This window comes from Panthera leo, chromosome B3 (assembly GCF_018350215.1).
Source record: "Panthera leo isolate Ple1 chromosome B3, P.leo_Ple1_pat1.1, whole genome shotgun sequence".
Lineage (NCBI taxonomy): Eukaryota > Metazoa > Chordata > Mammalia > Carnivora > Felidae > Panthera > Panthera leo.
This window is the reverse complement of record NC_056684.1, coordinates 35,229,443-35,253,738: the sequence shown is the minus strand read 5'-3', so window position 1 is coordinate 35,253,738 and position 24,296 is coordinate 35,229,443. Positions and strand designations below refer to the sequence as shown.

Genomic DNA, 24,296 nt, shown 5'->3' with positions numbered 1-24,296 from the left:
GCAGAAATGATGCTGTCCTTCTCAGTGCGTCGTGTCAGGCGGGGGGCATGATGATGACCGGTCCCCTCGCTGGTGAGTTTGGCCTTGATCATTTGGTTCAAGTGGGGTCGGCCAAGTTTCTCCGCTGAAAAACTATTATCTTCCCCCTTCACAAAGTGTTAAGTATCTTGTGAGAACATTTCTTGAGACTATGTAAATATTTTGTTTCTCATCACACGCTTGCTCACCAATTTTAGCATCGGGGCCATCGTCCTTGCCTGAAGCACTTATTGCTATGGTGGTTGCCAAAGGTGATTTTTCTGATTCCAACATTCCTTCTGTATTTCCTGGTTGGAATCCTAGAAGAGTTTCCCTTCTTCTCATTTATTTATATCAGTTTAATTTTTTTTTTTTAATGCTTGTTTATTTTTGAGAGAGAGTGACGGCGTGAGCAGGGGAGGGGCAGAGAGAGAGAGAGAGAGAGAGAGACAGAATCTGAAGCAGGCTCCAGGCTCCGAGCTGTCAGCACGGAGCCCGACGCGGGGCTCGAACTCTCCAACTGCGAGATCATGACCTGAGCCGAAGTCAGACGCCCCACGGACTGAACCACCCAGGCACCCCTATTTATATCCGTTTAGACTTAAGGATTCTTTCTTAACTGCGAGTTAAAATCTGTTAGTGTAATTAACTAATTATAACATTTTATTATGAAATACTTGTAGATTCCCAGGAAGTTGCAAAGATAGCACAGCCCCGTATACCCTCCACGCGGTATCTTGATGGTTGTATCGTACCTCACAACAATACAACATCATAACTGGAAAATGCCACTGGTGCAAGGTATGTGAATAGTAAATTCATGCCCTCACTGCAGTCAAGACACAGACCTGTTCTATTCCTGCAGAGTTCTCCCCTGTGCTATTCTTTTACAGTCACGCCTCACCCTCTCCCCACCATCCCTAATCCCCAGCGACCACTATTTTGTTCTCCATCTCTGTACTTTTGTCATTTTCCAGACTGTTCTATGCATGGAGCCTACAGAACATGACCCTGTGGGGCTGGGTTTCTTTGCTCTGCGTATCATCCTGGAGATCCATCCACATTGCTGGGTGTGCCAACATCTTACTCATTTTCATTGCTGAGTAGTAGTCATGGTGTGGATGTAGCAAGTTTGTTTAACCATTCGCCAGTGGAAGACACTTGGGTCGCTTCTGGTTTGTGGCTATTACGCATAAAGTTGCTGCCAACGGTCACGCCCAGGCTTTGTGCAGACATGTTTTCACTTCACAGGACTAAACGCCCAGGAGGGCAGGTCCCTGTGGATATGGTGAGCGTACGTTTAGACTTTTAAGAGACGGTCAGATTTCTCCAGAGGGGCTGCTTCATCAGCACTGTGTGAGGAATCCTTTTCCCTGCCTCCTCACCAACGTTGGCATTGTCACTATTTTTAAAGTTTGTCTCAACATTCTGATAAGTATGCGTTGCAATCTCATTGTGGCTTTAATCTGCATTTCCTTAATGGCTAATGATGCTGAACATCTCTTCAGGTACTCCTTTGCCATCCGTATAGTTTCAGCGAAATGTCTCTTCGTGTCTTTTGCCCATTTTCTGATCGGGTCATTTTCTTTCTTGCTGTCGAGTTCCGAGAGTTCTTTACACGTTCTAGATATAGAAGTCCTTTGTCAGATACGTGGTTTGCAAATCTCTCTCCCTCATTCTCTGCTTTAATGCCCAAGTTGCCCTTGTTGGTTTGTAAAAGCAAGTTTTCACGTACTCATCTGACAAATTGTTTTCTAGCCCCCACCATCTGCCGGGCACTTGTCTGGGAGCCATAGATGAGACAGATAAGACGGGGTCTCTGCTCACGAGGAGCTCACAGGCCAGTGTTGGGGTGTGGAGCAGAGGGAAAAAAAAACAGATCATTTCAACACAACACAGTCAATGGCATAAGAAGGCATGGATGTGGTGCGTGGTAGGAGGGACCAGGAAGATCCGCCAGGGAAGGTGGGAAAGTTGGAAGGACGAGTCTCCTCCTAAGTGGCAGGCAAGGAGGCCACGGGCATTCGGAGCAGAAACAAAAGAGCTTGTGCATCTGTGGCTGAATCATTCAGAGTTCATGACAGCAGGGCTAGGAGGCCAGAGGGCACTATCGGGCGAGTGCTTGGGAATTCCTCAGAGTTGGGTAGCCATCTTGGAAGGCACTCCCTGCTCATGTGACCGTGGGCTAGATACTAACTCTTCTCAGGCTCAATTTTCTCACAGGCACAAGTGAGTTTAGTAGTGCCCACTTCTCAGATCCCAGCAGGGTTAGAAATAATATACATAACGCATCTAGAACAGTGCCAGGGAGATAGAATTAGGTGTTTCATGAACATTAGCCTTGGCAAATTTTTTTTGGAAAAACAAAGGAAGTTTGAAGATTGGCTTGCAGGAGGGAACCCCGCCAAGGTCCTGCCCCTTCCCAAGGATCTCTCCCTACCGTGGTCCTGCCTGAAGGAAGGGGCGAGCCTCCTCCTGTCTACCTCAGGTCCATCTCCCCGTGCCTGGGACCACAGCCTTGCATCTTTCTGGGACTAGGAACCATTTAGACACACTTTTGGCTCCTTCCCAACAGCGCTTAAACCTCCCCAGGCCATCAGGCAATCGCTGGCCTTTCTTTCTCAGCCACCTTTCCAGGAAGAGCTGTTTATTTTCACCATCTCCACTCTCCCCCCTCCCTCTTCTTCACTCAGTGTGGTCTAGCTCCCTGCCCCCACCCCAGGGACTTCCCTGGTCAAGGTCATTGTGGCCTCTGTGACACAGACATGATTCACTCTCTCTCTCTCCCCCAGTTTCCCTGCAGCATTTGAGAAGGTTGACCACTTCCCCCTTCTTGAGACATTCTTCTGGCTTGGCTTTTAAGATGGTGCCCATGCAGGATGTTTCCCAGGGTCCTTGTGGGAGCCTCTCCTGAACTCCTTGGTATGCTCCTCTTACTGTACCTTCTACTAAGGAGAGGTGTCCCCCGGGTTCATCCCTCAGCTCTCTGTCCTCACTCAACATGCTTGAGCTCCTTCCTGGTCCTTCCCTGATCCCCATCCATGCCTTCTGTTAGCTTCTTCAGTCTGGGGGTCTCAGGTATCTATTTTCCCACTCTCAGACCTCTCTCCTGAACTCCAGACCACTGGGTCCCACTGTCTATGGAATATCTACCCTTCAAACTCAACGTGAGTGAAGTCAAGTCCCCCCAACCCTTCCTTAGACTGACTCCTCCTCCCCCGATTCCATCTTCCACTGAACAGCACTACGATCTTCCAGCCATCAAGAACAGACTGATACAACACAGGGAAAACGGTGATGGAGAGGTGAGTGGTAAGTTCAGTGTCCACTGATGCACCAGGGGACCCTGAGGCAGAGATGTCAGGGAGCAGCTGTCAGTGTGTGACTGGAGTCGGGGAGAGGGATCAGGGCAGGAGACAATTCAATGATGTTCCCACTGAGCCAGGAGCAGAGCCAAAGGCCTGGCTGGAAACTCCACCTTTTCCCAGGAGGCCCCCCCACCCCGCCCCAGCTTGGTTTCACTTGTAGGTTCAGGCCTCCCACCTCTATGCTTGAGAGTCCAGGGTATCTGCAAGGGCAGAGAAGGAAGGAAGGAGGGGTTCTGCTTGGTTAAGCAAGGGGAAAGGGGATAGCCAAAGAGAGGGAACTGGGAGGCTACAAGTAAAAGTAGCTCCGGGGGAAGGGGGGGTGGGGGAGGTACAAGAGTAGAGGCCAAAACAAGAAGTGAACTTGACATATTTATGTGGTTTGAAAAGGAGAGATTGAGTTACTCTCTGCCTCACTCCTCATCGTGAATCTGTGAATTTGCACTTCCTGCCTTAATCTGAGAAGGTGGGGGCCAGGAAGAAGCGGGGGGCACTAGTGATAACACCGAGATCCACAACAACAACAAAACACAAATAAATGAAAATAACCTCTGGCAGGTATGGAGTGGAGAAGGGACATTTGTCAGGCAAACAAACAAAACTGCAGGCAGTTGGGTGTCTTAATTGACACTCAGCAGATATTTATTGAGAACATACTAGTACTCAGCACGTCAGATACTTACCACATTTTATCTTCGCTGCGGTCATGTGCACTACATTTTTATCCCCATTTTGCAGATGAGGAAACAGACTCAGAAAGATTACTCAACTTGTCTGTGGCCACCCAATTCAGAGTGTCGACAGTGTCTGATTCTGGTGCCCATGCTCTTTTAGTTGTTTTGTGAAATGTTTATGTTATTTCTTTTTTAGAGTTAAAGTGTACAATCATGCAGTTTAAAAAGTTGACCAGGTCAGGGGTGCCTGGGTGGCTCAGTTGGTTACGTGTCTGACTTCGGCTCAGGTCATGATCTCACGGTCCGTGAGTTCGAACCCTGCGTCGGGCTCTGGGCTCTCAGATCAGAGCCTGGAGCCTGCTTCAGATTCTGTGTCTCCCTCTCTCTTTGCCCCTCCCCACTCACCCTCTCTCTCTCTTTCTCAAAAATAAATAAACATTAAGAAAAAAAATAACTCGTTCTGCAAAGTTTATTAAGGCAAACAGCATTCACCAGCATCCTTCTTTCATAGACAAGCACTTGGAATTGTTTAGATGATTTCATCTAATACTTGGATTCATAACTCTATATAACATGTTTGCATGACTATTTCTCGATATTTCTGTTTTAGGCATTGTTGATTGACTTTCCATTCTGGGACAGTAAGGTTTGGCTCTTCCCCTCACACACATATACACCTGGTACACACATGCACAGGTCCTAGCCTCCACCCTCCCCATACAGTCATAGAGTTAATTTCTTACATCAGTAGTCAGAGCTGACATTATTATGATGAAATAACTACTACTGCTTAAGAGCGGATTTCTGTAGTAAGATTCCTTTCTCTTTCCTGACACCTTTTGTGTTTTTTGGAGTTGATAGTTGCTTTTGTTTTTCCTGTTGCTTGCACAGTTTCCTATTAATTTATTCATTCAATATTCAAAATGGTCATTTTGGTTTTCTGAAGAGAGTAGACACATTGCTGCACATTAATTCTTCTATTTGTTTAATTTCCATGAACAGGGTTTCATGGGGTTTTCTTATCTTCTCCAGTTGAGACTGGCTACCATCTCTGCCTGGGTCATGACTGTCATCCTGGCCTCTCATAATCATCACTGGGGGATTCCCTTTTCATCTATGTCTGTATTATGGTTTCCTCTTTCTTAGTGCCCCCCCCCCCCATTTTGGTTGATATCTCCATTTTTCAGCAGTTTTCTGATCAAAGTATGCAGGAGTAAAGTTTTAAACCCCATGGATCTTTCTTTTCAGGCTACTCTTTTCCCTCAGAGAAGAGGCTTCCAGTGTCTTGCCTGGAGGATGTACATCTAGATGCGGGTTACTGGAATCAACTGGGAGAAGATGGCTCTGGTACCTCAACATTTAGCATACAAATGTTCTCTTAGTCCCCATTTTCAGTTCAGACCTTCACCTTCAGCTGGGCCTCATATGCCTCATCTTGCTGCAGAGATTCCCTCTTATCTCCAGGCTTCAGCTATGGGAAGAAATAGTTACCCAGCTATAAGGAGCAGAGGGAAAGATCTGGAGTTATAATTGCCTCTGGGTAAATTGCCTTCACTCAGTAATCTTTATGTCTGCCCTCTCTCCTCACTTGCTTCCAGAAGTACCTGGTGCTGCCAGTTCCTGAGGCTTTTGTGGGTTGTCCTGGGTAAATCAATTTGGTTCTTAGCCTTTCCTACTACCAGCTTAGGAGTGCTTCCTAGTTCTCCTTCTAAGCTGGTTACCGCTTCTCTACCTGCTGTCCAGCTTTTCAAATTTTGTGACTCTTGTCTCTTCTCTTGTTTTCCCCATTCTTATGGGTTTGTGCCTTCAAGATGCTTGTGTTCACTATCTTTCCCTGGGAATCCAAGGCCATTTCTCCCTCCCCATACACAAGTATCTAGTGCTCAAGAGTGGGCAGGTCTTGCATACATGAGTCACTTCTCAGCCTCAAGAGTTTCTCAAGAGAGAGGAAATGAGCTTCTTGGTGTGAAATCAACACATTTCCCACACAGGAGTCAAGATACCTGAGATGCAGAATGACTTGCTCATTATCTTCCTGGGTAACCTGGAGCAAGCCATCTCACCATTTTTGCTGAATCTGTGTTCCTGTCAGTAAAACAAAGCAAATGGCACCCGCAACCCTGCATGAAGATAGTGAGAATCAAGCGAGATTATGGGAGATACAGCTCTCTGCACAGTTTCAGGCACCACACAGATATCTGAGATTAAGATTCCTGGTCTCTAATTCAGGAAGCAGCTAGTAAGTACCTGTGCTAGGTCCTCAGGATTCAGAGATGAGAAAGCAGGTCCTTTTCCCTAGAGAAGCTCATGGCACAGCACAGGAGGCAGATGAATAAGGACTGAACAAGGCAGGTGCACAAGGAAGGGTTGTACCAGTCGGAGGAGAAGAAGAAGGTGTCCAAGATAGAAAGACTGGTATGAGCAAAGGAAAAGAGGCCTGAATCTGCAAGGCAGGAGCAGAGAGCTGCAAGATCATGGGACTGGAGCTATGTGGCTGGGTTGGGGCTGCCTTATGTCTGCTATCTATGCCGTGCTCTTTCTCTGTGAGCCAGAGAGGGGGTTGACCCTGGAGAGTGGCCTGGTTGAATCTGCTTGAGGGAAGGTCACTTCTGGCAGTGAGATGAGGGGTGGCTTAGAGAAAGGCCAGTTGAGCTCAGAGGTCTATCAGGATGCAGGAGGGTGATGTGGCCTCAAGGAAGTCAGGAGCAGGGGAGATGGAGAGGAGACTATGGGCTTCAAGAGATATTTAAGAGGCCAAATCACCAGGACTTGGTAATCGACTGCGAAATTTAGGGGATGAGAAAATTTGAGGAGTCTAGACTGACTCAGGCCTCCAGCTCTGATGGCTGGCGGGCCAGCAGAGCTGTTCCCCAAGCCAGGGGTGTAAAGGAGGAAGGACGGTCTGCTCAGAGGAAAACGAGAGAAGGTAAAGGGTTTTAATGCGGACATCTGGAGTGTCACAGATCTGCGCAACACAAGAGGGGGTGACAATGAGGGAGCTACAAATGTGAGTCAGGAAAAAGTCTATAGAGATATTAGCCATCTGGGCATCAGTCACTCAAACGTAACCACCACCCACATCATGACCGTCAATTCCACCATCATCGCTATATCATTGTCACCATCACCAGCCCTCTACCACCATTACTGTCACCCCCACGACCATCACCACCCCCACCACCATCCTGATCTTTGAAGATTAGTTCCCTTCCCCCCATCTTCTCAGAAATTATCATCTCTTCCAGGACAGGAATCACCTGGATCCCATGCCTGCCCATGGCAGGTGTTCAGATACTATGAATATCATAGTCAACTGGTGACAAGTGGACCTCAGTGTCCAGAAAAACAGAGTCACTGGCTCCTTGCGCACCTCCTCCAGCCTGCCCAGGGTGTCATTTGAGTGCTTCCTGCCTTCATCCTCATCCAGGCCTTGTGTCGGAAGAGACCGCGGTCTGCCATTAACTCAGCCACATAGACCAGGCCAAGGTGCACCCACCTTCTCAGAGTGGCCAGACTGGTGTGTGCTCCCCCGACCTGCTTTAACCAGTTGGTAACGAGCACAGAAGTCTCCCACTCTGCTCTCTGTCCCTGGCCACACTTTCACCCCCTCCACGCTCTGAACTTCATCCCCCAGAGAGGCCCTCCTTTCTCGACTTCCCACCAGCCTTGGCCCGGTCTTCTGGATACCCTGCTTCATAATCTGTGCTCCCCTCCAGCTCCCCCTGGGACATGGCTGTCCACTAAGGCCACTTCCTCTTACGTGGCGCTCTGATGCAAGGAACCTCCGTGGTGATGTGTTTGTGTAGTAAGCTCCTTGGTCTTCCTTAAGATTCTCTCGGGTTCCCCTTTAGCCAGAATCATGCCTCATCTCCTCATAGAAGCGTGTTCTCTCGGGGCGCCTGGGTGGCTCCGTCGGTTGAACGTGTGACATCGGCTCAGGTCACGATCTCGCGGTTCGTGGGCTCGAGCCCCGCGTCGGGCTCTGTGCTGGCAGCTTGGAGCCTGGAGCCTGCTTCAGATTCTGTGTCTCCCCCTCTCTCTCTGCCCCCTCCGCTGCCCGCACTCCGTGTCTCTCTGTCTCTCAGTAATAAATAAACATTAAAAAAATTTTTTTTAAAAGCAAAACTCTCTTTTCGGAGTTAGGCATCAATACACCCTAGCTGGGTGGCCATGGGCAAGCCACTGACTTCTCTGAGTCTCAGCTTCTTCGTGTGTAAAATGGGAATAATACCTCCTCATTTTTTAGGGCTGTCATCGACTTCGATGACCTGGCGTAAGTCAGTCACCCGGGACATTGCCTGACACATCCCAAGTGTTGGATACGTTGTCATTCCCTCTTTATTTCCCTACCCTCCAGCCTCCAGGGCTTGTTTTTGTCATTGTTATTTGTGGTCTTGTCTAACCTATCCTTGTTAGGCATGGCATGAGAGCAGAGAGCGCCTCCTATATGCTTTCAAATCTCCCAGAGCTCTGTGGCCCTAGGAGGGGCTCCATAAATGTTGGCTAAATGACCGAATTGAGTCGGTGGCTGTGCAGCAGGTGCAATCCCTCGCTCATTTGTGACATAACCTTCAAGAGACGAGAAAGAACATGTGAGATCCTTTTGTGCATTCTGCAACCAAATGAGCCTGGTGTGGGGTGGGGGGGGACATTGGCACCCTGCCCCCATCCAACTGTGCAGAATTAACAGGGCTGGTGGGATCGAAAGCAGTGTGGGTGACGCAGACGATGAGCTGTTTCCACTGGGGCATGGATGGGTCTGCACTAATCAGGGGAGGTTTCCCAGGGAAGCTGAGATGGAAGCAGACTGCACACCAGAATCACCGGGGGGCTTTGAAAACCCAGGGTCCACGAGCCACACCCGGGCCAATTAAATAAAGATCGCTGGGGGTGGGAGCCAGACATGAGCAATTTTTACAGCTTCCAGGCGACTTGTGCAGCTGAGTTGGAAAGCCTGTGGGTGAGAGGCTGGTTGCAGAAGACTGGGGGGGTTGGGGGAGGGACACTGTTGGCCCCGAAGGTGTGATGCAGATACCCAGGAATGTCACCTCCCTCCTCTCCCCTGCAGCCCGTCTTCTCCTTTACTGGTCTTCCTTCCTTCCTTCCTCCCTTCCTTTCCTCCTCCCTCCCTCCGTTTCTTTCTTTCTTTCTTTCTTTCTTTCTTTCTTTCTTTCTTTCTTTTTCTTTTTTCTCTTCTTTCTTCTTTCTTTCTTTCTTTCTTTCTTTCTTTCTTTCTTTCTTTCTTTCCTTCTTTCTTTCTTCCTTTCTTTCCACTCACCTCCAGTTCCCTTTCACAGCTGACGAGAGGGAACGTCTCCTTCCAGCGCCTGCATTAATAACACCGTGTATCCCCGGGGAGATTAGGAACCTCTCTGTGTTCAGAGCCCCCTGGCTCATCACAGGCCGAGGGCGCAGGGAGGGGACGGGCGGGATTTACACGGGTAACTCCAATTAAGACAAATGTCAGCTCCCTCTCCGCAGGCTGCGGGTGCTCTCGCCCCGCCGTGCGGCGGGGGCCTGGTGTGGGAGAGCAGGACGGTTTTTGCTGTAACTGTCAGGCTCTGAGAGAAGCAGCCAGAAGGAAGCAAAAGGAGAGCAGGAGCAGGAGGGCCGTCTTGGCACAGATACCCTCCCGGGCCCTGGGCAGTTCACAGGCCCCTCCTCCCCAGCATCATCCCTCAGGGCGCCACTTTGGAAACACAGGGGGCTGTATGAGAAGCCTGCTCCAGGGACCCCCAGGATCGGCTGTTGGTTTCTCTGAGGCTGCTCCAGGGCTCCAGGGCTCCCATCCGCTGGAGGGTAGAGCCCCTCCTATACAAAGGAGGGAGGATCCCTAGAAATGCAGAGTCTCAGGCCCACAGCCACTCCTCCCAGGGCAGAACCTGCAGGTTAACAAGATCCCCAGTGACTGGGACACCCAGTAAGGGTGGAGAAGCTTGCTCTCTTTCTTGCAAATCTGGACTCTGAGGGAAGACAAAACTGTCGCAGCATCATGAGGACGGGGAGAGGCTGAACTGACGGGGGGCTCGAGGCCTGGCCCTAGCCAGGACCTTCCGGATCGTCCTGGCCGGGCCATCCTGGCACCCAGTTTCCCAGTCTCTGTACAATGGGGACAAGGATGGCCTCACGCGGGACCAGCAACTCATGGAAATGGAGGTCGTGATGGTGATGGAGGCACAAAAAATGAGGCAGCGCGTATGAGGCGCTTAAGATGTCCCTGGACTATGCTAATGGAGTTATGTAAATTACTCACCTTTCACAGAAACGCTGTTACTAATCCCCATTTACAAATGGGGAAATGGTGGCCCAGCAAGGCAAAATAAAATAGTTGACCCAGGCGTATACAGGTAGTAAAGGCTGGAGGGCACTGAAACCTATTGCTTAAGGATTGTGCATTCACCGAAGCTTTCCCAAAAGCAAAGAAGGCTTTCCTTTTCCTGGGCATCACGGGACTGCCTCCAAATGGTGGTGATACCACCCTAGAGGTAACCGAATTCACCCTATGACAAGCCAGACAGCCGGGTCGCCAGCTCTGCAGGATCACCCGTGGCCTGTGACCCTGTTCACATCACTCACGTGAGTGGTGGGCAAGGTTCTGTCCTGGCTCAGCTTCCTGTCATTCCCACAAAACTTCTTAGGTCGGGAGAGAATAACAGCGTGAGCTCTCTGAGAGCTACAGAAATGAAGCCATGGTCAACAGTGCACCGTGGAATCAAGAGCCCAGCGTTCAAATCCCAATTCTGCTATTCCTTGTGGCCCCGGGCAGTTTACTTTACCTCTGTGGGCCTCGGTTTATGCCTCTGTAAAATGGGAGTAGTAAAAGCGTGCTTCCTAAATGTATTGAAAAGATAATCTATGGTTCCTTTAGAGGCTCTAGAACAACGTCCGGCAAGGAGCAGGCACTCAGTAAGGGGCAAGTGCTCTTTCCCCCGCCCTCCTTCTCCTCTTCCTCCTCCCCCTCCTCCTCCTCCTCGGCAAATTCTTCCCTACAAGAGAACCCTGTGGACAAAGCAGAAAGGTTCTAGTACCACGGATATCAAAGAGGGATTAGCTTGAGCTCATGAGCCAGCAGGCTGTCTTGGGGCTCAGGGTGCCCACGGGTATGTGTGGGTTTGGAATGGGCATGGGGTTTTGGAAAGCCCTGTAATCAGTGGCCAACGGGCTAGCACAATACCAGAGGGTTGCCAAATTATCTGGAGAAACAGATTCTTGGGGTTTTATTTAAACTACTTGCAATAGGCAGTACTCCTAGAATGTTATTTCCGTCTTTCTCTGCTGTCTTGACCAGCGTGCCCTGAGCCTCTTCGTGGCGGCTTGTAGTCACGACCCTCCAGTGTGCCGTGTGCCCCGCGTTGTGATCCAGGGTGCCCTCGGGGACCCTGGACCGAAGGCAGAGCCCCGCGCGGCCGCAGGTGGTCAAGAACCGATCTACCACGGCTGTGCCCTTGTTGTTCCGACAGCGAAGTCTTCTGTTAAAATGGAAACATCCGAGTGGGAAACACAGTAAGACACCGTGGCCCATGACCTTCGAGTGAGAACTGATTTCTTGGATTAACAGCTGGTATTTAGCCAAGGCCTCCGAGGTGGGGGTGGTCTCAGTTTAGGAAGCAATGAGAGGAGAGAGGGGCAGGAGTGGGCTTGGGGCATCATCGGGTGTAGACAGGCAGGGATTCAGACCCTCCCTGTGGATTTGGTTGTTTAGAAGGGGCCCCAGTTAGGGGGGCTGAGGAGTGAATTTCCCTTGTCATCACTGAGAACATTCTGGGATCCAGGGAGAGGAGTGCCGGTAAGCGGGTACAGACAGCAGAGGCTTCAACGCCGACTGAGGGCCATGAGGCCCCGCTTCCCACAAGAGAACATTCCCTTTGCTCAGCCCCACGCATGAGGCCCCCTCTTGCTCTGTAGAGCAGCCTGTATCTCTATCTCTATTTTTATCTATACAAACAGCCTCTTTAAGCCAACAGTTCACATGAAGACATGGAAAGCATGTGCATTAAATCTGCAGATGACTCAAAGCTGGAGGGGATGAGAGAATTAAGGTTCAAGATGAGCTCGGCAGTCGAGAATGCTGGGTCGAAAGCAACCAGATGAAATTTGACATCAATAAATCTCACGTCTTGAATGCCGTTTCCAAAAAGTCAGTTGCACAAGAACGGGACGGGGGAGACCTGGCTTGACTGCAATTCACATAAAAAAGATGAGGAGGTTTGAGTCCGCCTCAAGTTCAACGTGAGCGAGCCAGCCGAGTGAGGAGGCAGCTCGGGGAGGGAAAGGAAGCGTCCAACAACATCCTAATGCTTCTGCTGCATTAACCCCTGGAGAGGGGGTGGGAGCGCGGATGGAGTGGGCCCGGGGGGGGGGGTGGGTGGGGGTGGGGGGGAGGGTTGGTGTTGAATGGCCTTGTCAGAGAGAGTCAGACCCGCAAGGGCTGATACTTACCGAGTACTCAGGACACAGAGGGGCGGACCCGTTTGCCCAAGTTCACACGGCCAGTGGGTGGTGGACCCATGCCCTTGATCGCTCCGCTCTGCTGCCTCTCTGTTAGACAACACCTTGTCTACTTTCTCTTCCCCATTTTACAGATGAGGAGACAGGACCGGAAGCGTGAGCACGATTTGTCCACCCTGGCCCGGTGAGTGAACTGCAGACTCAGGCCCTCCTGGGAGCCTCTCTTCGGGACTCTTTTCCTCCACTGTGCTGGGCGGCTGCCAGCCCGTCAGGGTGGCTGAATGCTTACCCTTAAGGAACCAAAGCCCGTGTCGAATTTTGTGTGGCGCTTATCGCACGAGGGGATCCACCCTGCTCTGCCTAGCAGACAGTGAAATGCTCCGGAGTTAGCTTTTTCTTTGTCACCCCCAGTCACGTTCAAGGTTAACAGTTGCCACGCCTAATTGAACCACAGCGGGATATTTACCCTGGAGAGACCGTGAGACCCTGTATCGAGTGTCCCTGTTTATGTTTTTTTTTTTTTTAAATTCTTTTCCACTGAAACTGCTCATGGCCATGCCCCCGGCCTCTATTTCTTTCTAAATTGCCATGATTCACCAGGCTTTCACGTTAAACAGGACCTAAGCTGAGTGTCTGCTATGTGCCAGGCGCAGCACTGGGGCCGGTCACATAGGTCACCTTCGTTGAACTTCAAGACAGCACTGCGAGGTAGCTTATGATTTTGTGCATCTCACAGCTTCATAGGGCAACCGATCATACTGCTTTGCCTGTCTTCCGGGACATAGAAACTGGCATTTAAAACCTGGACAGTCTCAGGGGCATCCGGGTGGCTCAGGAGGTGGAGCGTCCAACTTTGGCTCCGGTCTTCATCTCGAGGCTCGTGAGTTTGAGCCCCGCATGGGGCTCGCTGCTGTCAGCGCAGAGCCCGCTTCGGATCTTCTGTCCCCCTCTCTCTCTTCCCCCTTCCCGCTTGCACTCGCTCTCTCAAAAATAAATAAATCGTAAAAAGAAATAAAAGTAAAACCCGGGCAGTCTCGGACAACAGGGACAAGTTGCCCACCCCAGGCTTAGAGACGTTAACTGACTCGCCCCATGTCCCGAAGCCAGAGAGGGGCGGAGCAAAGGTCTCAAATCAGTTTCCCGGGGACCAAAGACTTCCTGGTAGAAACAAATGCAAAGTGAGAGTAACCACTCGGGCCCATTCTCTCCCCTCTGCTTCAGGCTCCTGGAAGACTTGCTTTGTTGATTTCCTTAGTTTCGGTTCTGTGTCAGAGGCCAAGTTCACAGAAATGTGAAACAAGGAGACGAATACCTACTTCCTAGGGTGGTGCCGAGCACGGAGTGTTTAGAAAGAACACGAACAGTGCCCAGTGTGACAGGAGTTCAAGAAAGTCGTATTCCTTCCCTTTTACCTTGATTGCACTGCCTGGTGAGCTCAGCTGAGGTTTAGGGATGAGAGGTGAGTGGCACAGGGCTCCGATCGGTGAGAAGCTCAGCTGTCGCGTGCTGCAGTAGATGTGGGGGCTCGTGTTCGGAGAGGGGCGTCAATCAGCTAGAGCGTGTGGCCATGATGAAGGGAGGTGACCTCAGCGGCCAGGGGCCCACAAGGGAGGTCCCCCAAGAAATGAACAAAGGAACCAAGGAAGAAGAGAGAGTGGAAGGCAGACAGGGGAGCTGACTCCCAGCCTTCAAAAGGCTGACATGGGAAGTAAGATACTCAATCCTCGAGGCCCATCCAAGAGAGGGGGCAGGGACCACTGGGGGGCTCCGTCGGTTAAGAGTCCGACTCTTGGTCTCGGCCCAGGTCACGATCTCACGTGTGTGAGTTCGAGCCCCGCATCGGGCTCGGTGCTGACCGCGCAGAGCCTGCTGGGGATTCTCTCTCTCTCCCTCTCTCTCTGCCCCTCCCCTGCTCGCGCTGTCTCTGTCTCTTTCTCTGAATAAATAAATAAACTCTAACAAACAAAAAACAGGGGGCAAGGTTCCTGGGAGGCAACTCTGGCTGGCTGTCAGGACTTTGCAACGAGCAGATCGACGAAGGGAGCCTTCTCAGAGGGTGGTGGCCTTTCTTCCCGTCGCGGGAGGCATGCGAGGAGACTCTGGGTGACCATCTGCCGGGAGATTCTGCAAAGAGCATCCCTACAGCGTCTGCGACGCCGGGCTAGATGAGCACTCGGCTGTCTCCCAACCCTGGGACCCTCCAGCAGACGTTGGCTTTCTTCCCTACAACTGTAAATATTTGTGCATTCCCAAGTTATAAAGTGGAGCTCTTGGCTTGCAAAGGTCAGGACGAAAGGCTTGTTTGGGGAACAGTTTGCTGAGTGTTTCTTTAGGCTGCGTTTCCAAGCCTTCTTGTCATCTGTGTTTGGAGTGGACACAAGCTGCAAGATAATTTTTTCCCCCCCGTAGGGGAAGAATTGTTCACTAAGAACGGACACAAGTGGAGATCATTCCAGAATGCGGAAGCAGACCCGAAAGGCAGGGACGCTTCTTCTATGTGGCTACAGTGTGTCAGATCAGCAGACGGGCTCCCCCACCCTATCTCTCGTGGTGTAGGTTCAGGGGTCTTTTGTCCCAGTGCGTAGGGCTTCCTGGTGGGAGCTGGAGGGAGACAACACCTGTTTATGGCAATGGAGGTGGGCGGGAAGGGTTGTGTTCAGTCTGGCTTTGATGTTCGTAGCTGGGTGCCACTGAGTCTCAGCTTCTTCCCTAGGAGCCGGTGCAGGGGTGGAGGGGACGGCCAACCCCTACTCATCCTGCGAGACCCTGGGTCACCTGCTCCGTGAAGCCTCCCGTGTCCTTTCCGGACAAAGCTTTGTTTTTCGTTGGTTTTCAGTTTGTTTTTTTTTCTGTTTACTTTGGGGTTCTACGACATTTACACACTGATTTCTCGGGATATTTTTTGTTATCAGCCTGCATACGGGTCTCTCCCATGAGACCGGTGGGGTGGGGGGATCTCTGGAGCGGGCAGAGGCAGGTCGTATCCAAGTTTATACTTACCAGCTACTCCGGTGTCTGGCACCTGGTGAGGTCTTCCAAAAACTGTTGCTGCCCAAATGAATGGAAGGATGAAGAAATGAGAAAACCGGCCTGGTGGTCCTGAGAACTGACCCTGGGGGTGCTTATGGAGATACCGTTTCGACCTCAAGAGTCCCTACGCCTCTCTGCACCCCGCGCCTGTCTCCCCTTCTTCTCCACACTGTTGGACAGACATCTCTCTTTCCCACTTCCCTAAAATGTCTTGGGTTTGGAAAATAGCAACCGTTTAGGAAAATGGGTAATGACCAAGGGCTCAATCACGGAACGCGTGTAACTCCTGGAGTCCTAGTGAAATGTCAAGGATTTGATTAGAGCAAGCCCAGCCCCTGGTGACCTGAAGAAAATATGATCTGTTTGTCCTAGAGGGGGGGAAGAAGGATCACTCTTTATTTACAAACCCGCCTGCCTAATCCCCTCTGACAATATGGGAAGTCATGCTGCACGGCTGGAGCATTATTTCAGGGCTCCCTTAAGGAAGAACTATCTTCTACTCAATTAAAGCAAAGCCTGAACTTGCTCTGACCCCATCATTGCTCGGCCAGGAAAGCAGTCTTGGCTCCTTCCAGCGGGGTGGTTGCCCGGGCTCTGGGCCCGGTTCTTTTTCATCAGGACGTCTCGAGCATTTATTGGGGTGGAAACCATCCCTCTGCAGTTCCCTTCGGCCTGGCCCGGGCTTGGGTGCTAGGAGAGGAAGAGGGCGCCGAAAAATGAAATGGATGATGTATCCCAGCACCGCAAGCCCTCCCCCGGGGGGGCCACCTCTGCCCGCCCAGTTCTGGGTGGGGCCCCAAAGTCAGAATGGATGAGCGGCCCCCCCGGGGGTCCCCACCAGGCCCCTAAAAGGCTTTTAAGCCCCCACCTGTCTCCAAGGAGAACTCCGCTTCCCCTGTCCTGTTCTATGTAGGTCAGCACCTCCAACTCAGGACCTGCCTGCAAAGTCCAGCCTCCGTCTGCAGGAACGAGCCGCACCGTTATTTAGTGGAGACCAGACCAAGATACATGATCTCACTGGAAAAGCACACACTCTGAGAATCTCACCTCCCCCTCTCCCAAGCTGCACCGACTCCTGGGGAATCCGGAGGGAGAGGGCTTGGCCAGGCTGACTATATATAGCAAGGGGACATTAGCTGGAATCTTCTGTATAGGAAAGTGTAATTTTCTTTCTGCTCGTCTCAATTACAAAATAACAAGACTGCTAAAAATCCAATAGTATGAATGTCAATATTGGCGGGGACAGCCACAGGAAACTTAATTGCACAATGGGTGCCAGTTGAAGACGGTATGTGCTCCTTCTCGGCTTTTCTTAATTCTAATTAGGAATTTACTGATCTTACAGACTCACACGCAGAGGCTTGTCACCAGGCCAGGAACGGGTCCTAACAACGTTGGCTTCCTTTTCCGAGTCCCTGGCCTTTCCTTCGCCCCAAACGTCATCTCTGATTGGGGCTTGTAGCTGGTTGCGAACATCAGCTCTCCAGTTTCTTTGCCGTGTCAGAGGACCAGATGTTTTTTATTTGAGAGCAAATTGACACATTAAATTACACTGTGCAAACATTAAAGCCAGCCGCGGGTAAACAGGCCGAGATTCATTGAATTTTACGGGTCACAATAATGTTTATGTAATTTAACAAATTCCTGCCCCGCTGCTGAGTCTCTCCAAGAAGTATTAACTTAAGAAAGATGCGACCTGCCCAGAAGCTCCCCATCGCCCTCCACCCCCCACCTCTGCCTCTCGGAATTGGAGATCCGGGCATGAGCACGCCCCGCACGGAGCGAGGAACCACGGCTAGGTCTCTCTTGGTCCTCAAGACGTCTCCTAGCTGTCCACAGATACTTAGGAGATGCTCTTTTGGCCCTGGACGTCCCTTGGGGTTGCCTGTCCAAGATGCATCCGCTCCTTCTGTTGATAACAGCCCTGGGATTTTTCTCTAAGAAGCATCATTACATTCCCAGGTTCCAAGGTCCCTTTCCGGGCAGAATCCACTCCACGGCCCTGCCGCGGGGCCCTTGATCCAGGCCTGGCCAATCAGAGCATTTCATCCAGCCCCTGGCTGGTGATTGGGTCAGCCACGGGAACGTGATCAAACCCAGGCCAAAGAGCATCGGCCCCAGGACTTCTGCAGAAGCAGGCGGAACGAGGAGCTGCGGTCACCCTGGTCTTGTCGAGTGGCAACGGGGAAGTAGGGAGCTGCTGGGCCCCGTTTGCCCGCAGTTGGGAAAGGGCTACCTGGGAATTAGGCCAACACAGAAGGAAGCAAAAATGGAGAAGGGCACGTTCCCATGAGGTTTTCTGAGCCCCGGGATCCAGCGGTGGTTCAAGCTTACACGGGGGCTTTTTGGTTAGGTGAGTTGATAAATGCACCGGCTCGGTTAAGTCAGGTTGAGTTGAATTTTGGACACTTGCACAAAAGGGCCTTATTCCATGGGGCAAGAGATTACCCCACAGCACTCTGTAGGGACCAGGTCCCCCTCCCCGCCCCCCACCATTTTCTACAACGCTGGCCTCGGCCCCCACGGGTGCGAATCTCTGATTCGCTACTGCTTTCCTTAGGCTCCCTCCGCCCTCCATTCCAGCCATCTTGTTCGTTCCTAAACATGGCCTGCTTTTCTCTCCTCCCTGCCTTCTCTTATTTTCCTCTTACTGTCTGCAGTGCCCTTCGCCTCCTCTATCTGTCCATCCTTCCAGGCCGGGCTTAATTCCGCTCCCCGCAAGGAAGCCCCCGCCTCTGAGCTCCCAGATGTGCCGTTTGGTATTGCTTTTTGTAGCATATGGTTGTTTCTTCCCTTCTGTTTCTTCGGAGCCTAAAAACTTCCTGGTACAGTGCTGGGCACATGGGATCATAGGTTGTTAGTATTTGAAAGTGTGGTAGAGGTTGTAAAGATCACCCTGCCCTCACAATCTACAGTTGAAGAAACCGAGGCCCAGAGAGGTGAATTGACTTGCCCAAGGTCACACGGCTAGTTTATGGCCAGACCCGAAATGAAATTCCAGCTGAATGTTCTTTCCACAACAGCAAGCCCCATCCATTTGGTTGATTTATTTTCCAGTTAAGCATATGGACAGCCTGAATTGGGTTGGCATCTTACCATCTATTAATAGTACTGAGTCAGCAATGAGAAGAAAGAACGACGGACTTTTTTACCCAATCGAAAGATCTGGTCGCAACTTCCAGCTGGGCTGTGTGACCTTGGACCAGTCCTTTCACGTCTCTCGCTGCGTGCCACGACTCCATTTTCGCAACTGCAAAAATGAGGTCTCTCGACTTGGGTCTGAGGGCACGTCTTATTTGTGAGGCGTCTTCCACTGATTGGTGGGCTTACCCGCAGTGCTGTCTGGGAAGGATCTGAAGGGGCATCTGGGCTCGGGAGGAGGGAAGGCTATGACCTCTTAGCACGGGTCAGGAGCAACGGTCAGGGCGTGTGAGCGGGCACACCAGAGTTTTGAGGTCCCTTCCTATTCCGTCATTCTAGGTCATTTCGGTCCTGGTGACAGTGCAAATACAGAGCCCATGCATCCATCTTCAGGACCCCCTTTGTCATGTTCTGTCACCTGTGGCCTGCCCACTGTGTGTAGCCTTCATGATACCCTGAAACTTCTGGACTCAGAAACCCACCCACACCTCCCCCCACCCTCCCCCCCCCCGCCACAAAATTCACTCGGGCCCTACCCTGGATCCACTGACCAACTGAAATTTGGGGTGAACTTGGTGGGTCTAGCGTGGGTTGGGTCAAGTGCCAGAGAGAGACATGAAGTCGTGGAGAAAAGCTGATGGTCGGGGAACTCGGGGGGAGGTGAGAAACCTGCTTCCAGGTTTACAGTGTTTAGCATGTGGGAACAGACATCCTCCTCACACCTAAGGGGAAACAGGGACCTGGGGCCAAAACAACAACAACAACAACAACAACAACAACAACAAGCCCACAACTGTGGTGTGGGCTCCCCTGGAGGGCCAGGGGCCTGGCTTTTCACTAAGAGCCCTTTCTGCCTCACTTTACCCATCTTTCAAGCAGAGAGCACAGTCCTAGTGCTTCCTGCAAGGTTCTTGAAATAATCCACTGAAATAATCTCTATAAAGCGCCTGGGACACAAGGCCTGGTAGTACTTCCCTCCCCTGGTGCGAACTCCAGTCCCCTCCGGTCTAAGCAGGTTCAGACATTCATTTAACAAGCCTGCTCCTGTATGCTGGCTGCTAGGGATGCGGAGATGAGCAAGACACAGGTTGCTTGGCTCTCTTTCAGTGGCAGGTGACAGGAATCAAATGCAAAGTAGTTATAGCGGGAGGTGGAAAAAAGCGGGGGGGGGGGCATCGATTGGCTCATAGAAGTAATCCTCCTTCAGGCACGGCTGCATCCAGGAATCCAATTGGTCGTGTCGGGGTTTAACACTCACACACTCTCTGTCTTCATCTCTCAGACCTGCTGTCTCCACCTCACCGGAAAGATGGGCTGTTGGAAGCTGCTGGCAGTTTAGCAAACCCAGATTGGGTGAAAGGCAGGCTTCTTGGGTCCTGTGCGGGGAAGCATCCCCCCTTTTAGGAACACGAGTGGGGCGCACGCTGGGGTCACTCTGGCCCTCTCCTGGGATGTGCTACGCAGCAGCCCTCCTGTCCCCGTGGCTGAGCAGGGGTGATCACAACTCCCGTCCCCGCCCGCCGCCCTGTCCGCGGGCAGCGAGCCAGGGGCAGTATAACCAGAGGTCTCTGGGTCTCTGGTTTTCTCAGGAGAACATAATAACGTGGCGCTGACCGCACAGGCGGTGGCCCCGGGCCGGCGGCAGAGGCTTCTGAGGCTTATGGTTTAGTTCAGTCCCTGCCAATGCCGACTCCTTTCTAACTTTAGAAATCCGTGGTTGGCTTCCCTTGCATCAAAGAAGTCAAAGTATTCAACTCCGGAGTGTGTGTATTTTTAAAACAACAACAACAACAACAACAACAAAATCAAAACAAAACCAGAAAGGGAGGAAAAAAACAAAACAAAACAAAAAAATCCAGTGATCTCTCAGAGTCAAGGAGACTCAGCCCACAGATCCCCGAGCTTCACGGAAATGCCCCGTGACTGCGGTCAGCCCGAATTAAACATATCTCCTCTGTTTTTAAAGCTAAAAAAAAATTCGAAATGACCTTTAATTAGTAGACCCGGTTCTTTCCTTCCCATCAAAGCCCAGTGTTTCGCGCAGAGCTACATTTCCTAAAAAGGCCTGGGGCTGGGAGCTAAGTTCCCTCACCTTGCACGGGATAATGCCCTGCAAACAGGGCATTCCCGCTGGCCTCCAGGCTGTGCCGAGTGGGTGCTGGTGTGAGAGCAGAAGGGTGGCTTGAACCCTCAGGGAGGAGGGCTGCAGGTCCCCAGAGCCTCTGGATCTGCTCTGCTCCCTTACTAGCTGTGTCCTCTTGAGCAAGTGCCCTAGAGAAACTCTCTGGTGTCAATTTTCCCATCTGTAAAATGGGGAAGCCCAGCTCGTGGCCAGCCCACCTCTTACCGAAAGATGTGGGCATTTTGAAAAGTGCCAGACCCTCCGCGAAAGGATGAAATTCTTTCTCCTCTGTCGGATGCCTTGATTCCTCCTCCTCTCCCGTCCACTTGTTTGTTTGTTTTTTTTTAATTTAAACACCCCTCCCCGTTTTCTCTTCTGTCTTGGCCCATCTCCTGGGGAAGGAGGGGGGTGTCCCAAAAGGGCAGAACTGAATCTGTGTCGGCGTTGTCACTCACGCGGGGACTCTATTTGTGTGTTTTTCCAGGTCATCTGGCCTCCTCCCGCCCGTGGACACAAGGGCTGTAAGAAAGCATTAGTCCTTTTAGATCCAACTGGTGGTGCAGCCCTCCAGGAAATTTTCTTCTGCCGTCTAACCAAGTTGGCCAGACAACTTATCCTCTGATTAGGGGTCACGCATCATCCCAGGGGAATCATTAGTTTTTCCGAAGGCCATGGCAGTGGAGGAAGAAGGAAGAGGCTTAAAATAAAACACACACACACACACACACACACACGCACACACACACTCACACAGCAGACTAGCGGGTAACACCACCGATGGGCTCACACAGACTTCAGGATTCATTTATAGATGCTTCTTAAGCTGAAATGACTCGTTTGGGCAGCTGGGGACAGACAGGACGGGCCCACTAGCTCCCTCCTCCCCGCCCCTCCCCGGTCGGCTGACTCTCTCATTCCTCAGCTGTGGCTCATGCAGAGAAAGAAAAGCACTGACATTGGCTGTAGGACCCAGTCTGATCAAGCCTTAGGTCTGTGCACTTGAGGCTCCTGGAAGGTCAGGGTCCTAATGATTGGGTTTTTAACTTCCTTAGTTGTTTTATTTTGTTGTTGTTGTTGTTGTTGTTGTTGTTTTTCCCATTGAGGCCAACTGTACACACAGTGAAATTGTACCTATCTTTAAGGGGCAATTCAATCACTTTTGATACGCGTATTCCCGTGTCAACCAGGACATAGAACATTTCCATTGCCCCAGGAAGTTCTTCTGTGTCACCCAAAGGTACCACTGTTCCGATTTCTGCCAACGACCTGAATGCTTCCAATTACTGCCAACTCCAGTTCCAGTATACGAACATATTGCCATTGGTCTACCCCGTGCCACTGTATGTGGTCATTTCTCTCTCTCTCTCTCTTTTTTTTAACGTGTATTCATTTTTGAGAGTTGGAGAGAGACAGAGCAGGAGCGGGGGAGAGGGACAGAGAGAGCGAGACCCAGAATCCGAAGCAGGCTCCAGGCTCTGGGCTGCCAGCACGGAGCCCAACGCGGGGCTCGAACCCACCGACCGTGAGATCACGACCTGAGCCGAAGTCGGACGCTTAACCGACGGAGCCACCCAGGCGCCCCATGTACGTGGACGTTTCTGTTTCCGGTTTCGGACTGTTGTGGATAAGGCCGCGTGGGCATTCGTGTACACGTCATTGTGTGGACATCGGTCTTCATTTCTCCGGAATAAATACCTGGGAGTGGAATTGCGGGATCACGAGAAGGCAAATATTTAAATTTACGTGACGTAATTGGAGCGGTTGTACCATTTCGCATTCTTAATCAGTACCGTATGAGGGTTCCGGTTGTTCCTTATCCTCACCAGTGTTTCAGGTGGTGGGTCTTTGAATTTGAACCATCTTGGTGCATGAGTAAGAGTAATTCATCGTGGTTTTGGTTTGCATGTCTCTGGTGACTAATGATGTGGAGCACAGCTCCCAGTGCTGATTGGCCATTCATATATTTCAAAGCCACAAATACTTCCTTCTAGATTTTTTTCCAAAAACTGTACGGTCTTAACGTTTACCTTTATGACTATCCTATTCCTCAGATTAACGTTTGTGTGTGGTGAGAGGTAAGGGTCTACGCTTATTCACTTATTTATTTTACCATATATTTATCTGGCTGTTCAATATTTGTTGCAAAGACTTTGCCCCGTGAAATGGCTTTGGCACCATGGTTGGAAATCGGTTCACTATATGTATGGGTCTACTTCTGGTCTTTCTAGTCTGTTCCATTTACCTGTCTTTCCTTATGTCAATACCACACTGTCTTGATTATGTAGCTTGATGGTAAATCTTGAATCAGGTAGCAGAAGTTCTCTAAATTTGATTTCTTTTTCAGTATTATTTGTATTATTCCATATCTTTGCTTTTCCATATAAATTCTTCTTAAAAAAAGTTTATTTGGGAGAGAGAGAAAGAGAGCAAGTAGGGGAGAGGGGCAGAGGGAGAAAGAGAGAGAATCTCAACATGGGGCTCGATCTCACAGCCTCAAGATCGTGACTTCAGCCGAAATCAAGAGTCAGATGCTTAACTGACTGAGCACCTGGGCGCCCCTCCATATAAATTCTTAATGACATGTTTCTTGTCATTTTCTGTGGAAATCTCTGTTGAGATTCTGACTGGGGTTGTTGTGATGTATAGATACATTTGGGGAGAATTGACATACTAACAATATTGAGTTCCATGAACATGAGATAGCTCATCGTTTATAAGATCTTTTTAAATGTCTTTCAGCAATGTTTTGTCATCTTATATATATTATATATATACTTATATATAATACTTATATATAATATAATATATTATATATATACTTATATATAATATTTATATATAATATAATATATTATATATATACTTATATATAATATAATATATTATATATACTTATATATAATATAATATATATACATATATATGTAATATATATAAGTATATAATATACTATATACATATAGTATATATATATACTATATACATATAGTATATATATATACTATATATATGTATATATATAATGTATGTATGTATATGTATATATGTATATATATGTATATATACATATATATGTAATATATATAAGTATATAATATATAATAAATATTATTATTATTACTGTATGTAGACCTTGTATTCTACGCTTGTTAAATTCACTTGTTAGTTCTAAGAGTTGCTTTGTAGATTCCTTAGGATTTTCTACCTAAAACAGTCATGGTGTCGGGGCACCTGGGTGGCTCACTTGGTTAAGCATCCAGCTTTGGTTCAGGTCATGCTCTCCCAGTTTGTGAGTTCAAGCCTCACCTCAGGGCTGCTTTGGATCCTCTGCCCCCTGTCTCTCTCTGCCCCTCCTCTGCTTGTTCTCTCTCTCACTCTCTTTTTCAAAATAAATAAATAAACTTAAAAAAAATTTTGTTTAATCTTGAATGTAAAGACAGCCTTAAGGGCACCTAGGTGGCTCAGTCAGTTGGGCGTCTGACTTTGGCTCAGGTCATG

At 50.0% G+C, this 24,296-nt stretch overlaps 1 long non-coding RNA gene across 7 annotated transcripts; it reads left to right on the top strand.

Moving 5' to 3' along the window:
• Window positions 1-581: 581 nt before the first annotated feature.
• On the top strand, window positions 582-21,824 carry LOC122221848. Of its 7 annotated transcripts, XR_006203464.1 has the most exons (4): window positions 582-3,323; window positions 11,346-12,286; window positions 12,640-12,689; window positions 21,283-21,824. It is a non-coding gene; the product is annotated as an uncharacterized LOC122221848 (long non-coding RNA). The 7 variants fall into 7 exon arrangements; XR_006203461.1 differs by lacking the exon at window positions 21,283-21,824 and having other exon boundaries at window positions 12,640-12,704; XR_006203462.1 differs by lacking the exons at window positions 12,640-12,689; window positions 21,283-21,824 and having other exon boundaries at window positions 582-1,306; window positions 2,811-3,323; window positions 11,346-12,368.
• Window positions 21,825-24,296: the final 2,472 nt, after the last annotated feature.